The sequence below is a fragment of the Eurypyga helias genome, unplaced genomic scaffold, assembly GCF_000690775.1.
Source record: "Eurypyga helias isolate BGI_N326 unplaced genomic scaffold, ASM69077v1 scaffold41173, whole genome shotgun sequence".
In the NCBI taxonomy this organism is placed as follows: domain Eukaryota; kingdom Metazoa; phylum Chordata; class Aves; order Eurypygiformes; family Eurypygidae; genus Eurypyga; species Eurypyga helias.
In genome coordinates this window covers 3,579-12,443 of record NW_010240064.1, presented here as the reverse complement: position 1 = coordinate 12,443, position 8,865 = coordinate 3,579, and the positions used below count along the sequence as shown (strand labels likewise).

The following is an 8,865-nucleotide window of genomic DNA, read 5'->3' as shown; positions in this document are numbered from 1 at the left end:
AAAAATAACAAAGGAGATGTGCTTTAAAGTTCGGGATACATGTATTTATTGTAATGAGAATCAAACACTGAATGGAACCCAGGTTCTGCTGAGGCTGTCTCTTCCAGTTGGCATCATAGCAAATATACAATAGGCAACGAAGTGCACATTCTCCATAAAATTCATTAGCCCCTAAAGTTTGCAAGCATACAAACAGGAAGTGTGAAAGGAGAGAAATACACACGGTCATCAGCATCCAATACATCACCACTAAATTCAGGGAATCACAAATCAGAAATGCTCCAGTTTGGGGGGGGGGAAAGTGAGAAGGATGTTTTTATGTTTTTTCATTTGTTTTTAAAAGAATAATTTTCATGATGGATAGGTGTCTAAGGATGAGTATTAGCACCTTAGAGAATGCCTTGGGCCAATACACAGCTTTGGACAAATGCTCCTATCTTGCTTTGTGGGAACAGGAGTTTTCCTTACTGAATGTAGTTATGTGATTGATAGACGTGGAGTACATGCTTCTGACTACAAACCATCTCAAAGAAGGTTGTCTCCAATTCCTGGTTGAAGATGCCAGGCCTGACTAACTACATCTGTAAAAGTCATGTGCCAATCACGTGTGCTTTAGGGATTTTACAGCTTCAGAGAACATGTCCAGCAGCAGCAGCTACAGCCACTAGGGTATGATGAGAAAGATGCAGAGAATGGGCAGAGCTTACTATGGCTGCAACACAGACAGCTGCCTGGACTTCCTGCCTGTGGGAACAGTTGTGGAAAAATTGTCAAAATAGCTGAAGTTTACAAAAAGTAAAGGAGAGTCGCACCATGCTTGTATACTGAATGGAAGTGGTGAATCAGCACTAGGGGTGGCTACCTATATCATAGCTTAAGAACAGAAGCAGAAGAAAAGGAGGAATTTCAGAAGTTTCAGACTATATTGAGTAATAAGTTTCCACACTGATGTATGATTATAATAAGAGCAGTGAATTCCAGAGGATGGGGCTCTGCACAGAAAAGGTAATACTCTTTCAAAGTCTGTCAAATCCTGAGGGCTGACTTTATACAAAGTTGTTATCTGAACTGGCTGTCGTCAATAAGAGAGGCAATAAAAAGTGACCTTGAGAGAATCAGGTTATGGAAAAATAATAATATTTTTTTTAAGGACTTCTCAGTAAATCATCATTAAAACCAACATGTTACAGCATTAAAAAGAGTGGAATTTGGGAATAGAGAAGATTCAGTTTGCAGTTCTAATAGCAAGGTTATATGGAAGTTATAAAATTACCAAACTAATTATGATGAAACTTGTAGATTTGCAGAAAGATGTTCAGCCAAATAATATCGAAGGCATGGTATGTATTGGGGTCAAGTAATAGGTGGCCACCTCAGTGACATGGAGGCCTGATGGTAGTCACTAATATTCAGGAAGAGCTCAAGGAGGTGTTAAGATAATGGCAGAAGGCGAGTAGATCGGTAATTCTTAGCAAAGTCACCTCACGAAACAACAACTACAAAAGGCGGCCAAAGTAAGAAGCTGTTGTGAAAGCTAATGACCAAAAGTTTGGAAAGGCCATCTGACGTGAAAATGGAGGAGTGTTTGTGGAAGATGATAAAATAACTAGGAGATGTTATCTAATTTCTGAGAAGCTTCAATTAAACTAACAGGGAGAAACTCTCGAGTGAAATAAGAGAAAGCACATTCACAGATGCTGCTACTGGGACAAAAGTCAAAGACAGCTAAAAAGGTCAAAGTATAAGAAATCAGTGAAACAAGACAGTACATCAGCTGAAGTGTGTAAAGCATTGGACCACGGGGAATTCATCATGACAAAATCTAGCTTAAACTCCCAAATCATTTCCATCTCTATGAGGATCAAAGACATAAAGGTCATAAGAGATATCTGCAAAAAACTGCAGTTAATTCTCAAGCTATGAGGTTATCGAATGAAATGGCAAGAATATTTAAGAAAATACTGGCTAATTTAAAGGCGTATTAAATAAAAGTTAACAGTGCCTAAAATAACCATAAATGTTTCCCCATGATCTCAAGCTTATAACCAGGAATTGTCATGTCAGAACATTTTCAATAAGTTGACTAGTAAAAATACTAATACTTTTGCTGTGAGGTATAGAAGCAGCACACTCAAAACAACAAAGACGGCTATTAAGTGTTGAAGAAATGCATCCTCTTTATCAGGCAACAAGGAGCAGATCTTGGCTTCTGGGTGGTTGTATTCCAAAACCAAAAAGGAAATTAATCACTTCCGTAAAGTTGTATGTAGGGCACAGGATATTTTATAGGTCTGTTTGTTATAAATAGGGGAATTAAGATCTCAGAGTTATCAGTATCCAGGCTGAACCAGCTCCACACTATGGTTTCATAGAGTCATAGAATCATAGAATGGATTCGGTTGGAAGGGACCTTAAAGACCATCCAGTTCCAACCCCCCTGCCATGAGCAGGGACACCTTCCACTAAGTCAGGTTGCTCAAAGCCTCATCCAGCCTGGCCTTGAACACTTCCAGGGAGGGGGCATCCACAGCTTCTCCGGGCAACCTGTTCCAGTGCCTCACCACCCTCTCCATGAAGAACTTCTTCCAATGTCCAATCTAAATCTATGCTCTTTCAGTTTAACCCGTTTACCCCTTTGTCCTGTCACTACAGGCCCTTGTAAAAAGTCCTCTCCCAGCTTCCTTGTCAGCCCCTTCAGGTACTGGAAGGTGCTATAAGGTCTCCCCAGAGCCTTCTCTTCTCCAGGCTGAACAAGCCCAACTCTCTCAGCCTGTCCCCATAGCAGAGGTGCTCCAGCCCTCTGAGCATCTTCATGGCCTCCTCTGGACTCACTACAACCGGTCTCTATCCTTCTTATGTTGAGGGTTCCACAGCTGGACGCAGCATTCCAGGGGGGGTCTCACAAGAGCAGAGTAGATGGGGAGAATCACCTCCCTCGACCTGCTGGCCACACTTCTGATACAGCCCAGGATACGGTTGGCTTTCTGGGCTGCCAGCGCACACTGCCGGCTCATGTCCAGCTTTTCATCCACCAGTACCCCCACGTCCTTCTCCTACGGGCTGCTCTCCATCCATTCTCCACCCAGCTTGTCCTTGTGTTTGGGATTGCCCCAACCCAGGTGCAGGACCTTGCACTTGGCCTTGTTGAACTCTATGAGGTTGGCAGTGGCCCATCTCTCCAGCCCATCCAGGTCCCTCTGGATGGCATCCCTTCTCTCCAGCATGTTGACTGTGCCACACAGCTTGACATCATTGGCAAACTTGCTGAAGGTTCACTCAATCCCACCATCCATGTAATTGATAAAGATGTTAAGCCAGTCCCAATACCAGCCCCTGAGGAACGCCACTCATTACTGGTCTACACTCAGACATCGAGCCGTTGACCACCACTCTCTGAGTGTGGCCATCAAGCCAATTCCTTATCCAACAAGTGGTCCATCTATCAAATTCATGTCTCCCCAATGAAGAGACAAGGATATTATGCAGGACAGTGTCGAACGCTTAGCACATGTCCAAGTAGATGACATCGGTTTCAGCCATTAATGTTAGACCACTCCTTTTTCATCAGTAAGGAATCACTCTGTGTCTCTCTATCTCAACCTTTTTGTTCTTAAAAAACAAACATCCATTTGTTTCTATACCTTTCTCAAAAATAGTACTGAAATTGGAGAAAGACATGAAAACTTCAGCAGACGTATTTCAGAAGAAATAATGGAAAAAGTTAAAGGTATTGCATTTGATATTGGTTCTCTCTTAGCCTTCTCTAATGGCACCAGCCAGCATGTTGGAACATGTTAAAGATTGTCAGAGATGTGTGAGTACTACCATGACTTTTTAAGAAGCAGAATGACAGAAACACTTGTGGGTTCTGCAAAGACACACATCGGTCATACAGTCATTCCTGCGTGCTATTACAACAGACCAGAATAGAGGTTATTTGAAGGATCCATCACAAGAACCTCATATTTGCATGCAAATTAAGACAAACTGATAAGAGACTTAGAGTATGGGAAGGCTATATTAGGAAAGGAAAAACAAAAATTACAAAACAATAGAACATACCCAGTGTTTCCACAAAGAACAGTAAGGTACTACACAGATGAGATGAGATATTGTCAAAGATTATACAAGGGTTCAAACACCTAATTTCATGTGGACTCATGGTGAGAAAGTGGGTGGAGATGTTTGGTGACACTGCAAGATGAATTCGAGTTTATTTAAATTTGAAGAGCTTGCCAAGAGAACAATAGGGCAGCTGCAGTGTACAAGTTAGAAACTTGTTTGAAAGAGAAGCAAGAATTATTTCTCACCTCCAGTAGGATGATTCTGAGTAGAGGTTGTGTAAGAGAAAAGCCAACAAGCTGTGCATGAAAACACTGAGTAGCAGGAAGCAGGTAGCTGCCATGACAGAGAATCTCACCATATTGCCTGAGAAATCTGAGTCCTGTAAGATAGCAAGATACAGGCTGTGCCAGACAGAGCACACCCAGAACAAAGACCACGAGGAAGAGAAAGGAAAAAGAGACTCAAGGAGTTCAAAACAGAGGAAAGAGCTAGTGACGTGGACCAGGGTGATGCACTCAGTGCGTTTTTACCAGTTAGAAAAGGGTTTTCACAGCACTCAGAACCAGTCTGTACTCTGAACCACTCTTGCTTTCTCTCAATATAACACTTAGATGGCCCTATCACCCAAATCAAGGTCCTTCAGAAATAAAAATACCAACAACAAAACAAAAAAAACTGTTCTAGAACACATTTCCATACCCTCCTTAGGGCATCAAAGAAGGAACAATATTCAGTCATTATCATCATTTGAGACACCAATGCCTTTGAAGAAAAATACTTTTTAATAAGTGAACTATTAAATATAAGGCAAATATCTGAGACATGAAAAGGAGACTTATCCTCCTTAGAGAAGGCAGTTAACGAAAAATTACTCCATACAATACTTCTCTGCCAGCCAAATGCCAGACATTTAAACTACTGCAGAAAGTTCAAAGAGCAAAATAACATCTTAGAACTGAAGCTCAGGTCCCTGGTGCCATCAATGGAAATCATGCAACTAACAGTCCCTCTAATCACCATTTCATTGCAGTAATTCATTGAACAATGCTAATAAACTAAAAAGCAAGTGTGTTGCTGGTGATGATTATCATCTGTGTTACATTAAAAAAGGGGTAGTTCATGGAGTTGGTAATGTAATCAACTATCCATAAGTGACTATCATAAATAGCCATTTTCAGCACAAGATTTGCATTTCATATTAAGCCATGAGCAATTCCTGATACCTAGAATAAAGAATTATCAAAATTTGACAACCCACAGTACACAGACGAGCAAAATCTCTTGCAGTCCCCTTTAACAGAGATAAAACTCTGTACCCTGGACCTCTGAACTTACCCCTGCAACGACAGGATGGTCAGGCTGAGCAGCCTTTCTCAAAGGCTCCTTGTTATTCTTGCAAAAGGGAACCTTGCATGACATACTCCAGTCACAGATACTTCTTTTAAGAGGGAAGGATGAGAGCACCCTTAATAATGTCATGGCTTTTTCTAGTTTTGCAACAAACAATTAAGGAATGTGCATCACTTTATGTGATCTTACATACTTACATAAATCAAAAACTGATTAAAGTTCTCCTAACTCTCTTCTGATTTCTAATTTTGTGTCCAGCAGAACACTTCAGTGGGTCTCCCCTGTGTTAATACTACTCATCTTGAGCTGAGATTTTGCTTCCTAGTTTCTTGCTCCTTGCATTACTGTATATAAGTTTTTGGTGCATTCACAGATGATGAACCAACAACTAATTTTTGAAGGTGATTACTTTCCAAGGAAAATACCTTTTTTAATATTTTTTTCTATATAAGGCAATGCACTCACAAATAATACCCAGTGATACATTCTCTAGATTTACTGTAGTTATGGGCTACCTTACTCACAACTATTTATGATCTTCCTTTAGTACGTGTCATCTTTCCAGTATTCATGTGTAAGGTGCTAGAAGGCAAACTGTCCACCTAGGACTCCCCAAAACAGCTGAAGAGATGCTCTCCTGATGCTCCTACCCTTTTTAAAATATGAAGGAAGTTTCACCAGGTTGTTTTCCTGAAAATTTAGCAGTGGTGCATATTTGGCTTTCCACTGTAGGTAGGCAACACAGCTAAATTCCATACTGCTGCCCCTGGGCATTTTTCTAAATCCAATACAGTAACTATCCAGTTTATCACACAGCTATGCAAAGTCTTCTCAAACTGAAGCAAGTACTTGGGCAAATATTTGAGCATCAGCATTAAGGAAAGCTTTGCATCTGTTTACTTGTTCTGGGACTCAAGATCTGCTACAGGCATGTTATCCTTTATAATACCTCTCTACTAATGATTATCGTTCTATTGCAGATGGCAAGCCAGGGCTTGCAAAAAATCAAGGGAATTGCCGAAAGCTGTCCAGGAAACCCAGTGCCACTAACAGGTAGAAATTAACGAGCTTGCACAAGTCTGTGCCTTTAATGTCAGTTTTCTGCCAAGCTTTATTACAGAGGAAAGAAGACATATTCAAAGGCCAAGAGGCAAATAAGGAGTGTGTGAGAACATCTTTGTTGTTAAACTCTTGCGGATAGCAAACAGAACTTTTGGACGTTCATTTGATACGGAGAAACGGACAAGAATTAAGTTGTGGAAAGGGTCTCATAGCCCTTGTATACAGGGGTTAATGGACATAGGAATTTTTGTAGTATTACTTTACATATGTTCAAAAACATGTGCTGGATTCTAACAATCTCTCTATACATGTAACTATCTTTGTAGTAAAGAAGGATTGAATACTTTTAGCCATGGATATTCTAAACCAAAACACAACTTCAGTTTAAATACAGTAAATCATCACAAAATGCTATAGAGATTGGGTTGTTGCACTCCCCAGTAGTTGCTTTTCCTGCTTTAGTACATTCCCTTGCTGAGATTTAGCACACACGCACACACAGCAAATTATGAACACCTAGATGCCATGTCAGTGTTGGTTATGCTACTTAGCAATTTACATCATTTCACACCCCACTGATAGTTCGTCAACTTTTTTGTACATTAATTTCCACCTGTAGGAGCTGCCAGAGTGCTACCAACAAGAGATCAGTTTGATCAATCAGTTTGATAAAGTTGTGACATACATAAGCAAATAGATGTTTGTCGTTTTCTATTGATTTGGAAATCTAGTTGCACAAACAAGAAATGAAACATACACGGTTCCTGTGAGGTATAGACACTTGAATCACACACTATTTAAGATATCATCAAAAACAAGTTAGCTTTTTGTTTGGAGCCACCTGGTTTTACTTGACAGAAATTAGACTTAGCTGCAAGCTAACCAAGAATGAAGGCAAAAATCACCACTGACAAAATTGGTAAGTGTTTGATACAAATATATGTCTGTCACAGGCCCTGCAAAGGTTGCTAGGGTTGTTCTCCTTTGCTATGATGAGTGACATAGTGATCAAAGCGGGTATTTGTTCTGGAAACTGGCATTAATGACCAAAACGCAAAGGATCACCAATAACCATGCTTTGTCTTTCCAACACTGGCATTATTCTCCATTGATGATGGGCTAGAACTCCATTAAAGTCCATAGAGATATATAGCATTTGAAGAAGTCCAAAGTCAGTGTCATTTTAACAGTAAATTGAGAACATTTTCCCTAAGGAATTTGTTTAAGAAATAGAACTATGAAAACAGCATAGTTTTTGTAAATATATAAAGGAATGTAATAAAAAAAAAGGAATTCACATGTTTCACCCCAACAAAAAAAAAAAATCTTTTTTCATGAATTGTTTCTATTTATAAATAAACATGTGAATCTTTAATCACCAAATTTGGGAAAAAACCTTCCTCAAAAACTATTGGTTTAATCCCACCTATTTTTAGTTTGCTGCAGTTGGTACCTTAGCATCAACGGCGCTTGGGGCATTGTAGTGCATCATCCATTTTCTTTCTTCATTTTCCAAGGACCTTGATTTGCTGCTTGATTGCTGTTGAGGGAGGGAGAACAAGGAATGAAAAAGACAGCCAAGATGAATTTTTCTACTTATTTCAATTCCTCAGGGTGGAATGGGCAATTCACACCTCCTCATTGCTTGCCATGGATAAAATGAACGTGACAGGAAGGTGACAGATGTTTCTGTGCTATATGGAAAGATATTGACTCCAGGTCCTCATAGCTGCAAATAACCAAAGGTAGACAACCTTGTTTTCTTGGATGTCCTACGGGTAACAGTGGACTTGGCCTGTTTACGGTCTGGGGACAACTCTAAATATTTGGAGACTCCTTCCAGGCTTGTTCTGTTTTTCACTTACCTGGGGGAAGGCAGAGGCTGATGCCATGGAGATCGCTGCTGCATTAAAAGCAGGTGCTGCGAATGGCACCTGAGTATTAGCCTCCACAGTTGCCAGTGCCACCTGGAACAAATTTACAGTCTTGAAGAGTGTCAGAAGTTGCTTAACAGGTGTTTTATTACATTGAGTCAGAGCTCCACCCCTCCATGATTTCTGAAACAGGAAAATTTCCCACCCACATTACTTGTCCAAAGAGCACGTCTGTTGTAAGGTGTGAACGCTCATATCTGCAGGTCTTGTGACTGAGCAGAGCATGCTGAGAGACCAAGCCATTCCTACCCAGGGGCTTGTAGAAATTAATAATAACAATAACCTGATTGATGTTCTGACAGAGATAGTCTATGAGAGGTAACCTTACAGCCATAACCTAAAAGTGTTGATAATAATAGCCTAATAGACTCATCTTCCTATTGTCTTCATGCAAAGACCCTGAATTCCATGCACTCCATAACAATAATAATAATTTAAAAAAAATTAAGAAAAA

The 8,865-nt window shown here is 40.2% G+C and overlaps 1 pseudogene; it reads right to left on the bottom strand.

Moving 5' to 3' along the window:
* The window catches only part of LOC104507153, a 38,055-nt pseudogene extending 29,611 nt beyond the window's left edge, over positions 1-8,444 (bottom strand).
* Positions 8,445-8,865: the final 421 nt, after the last annotated feature.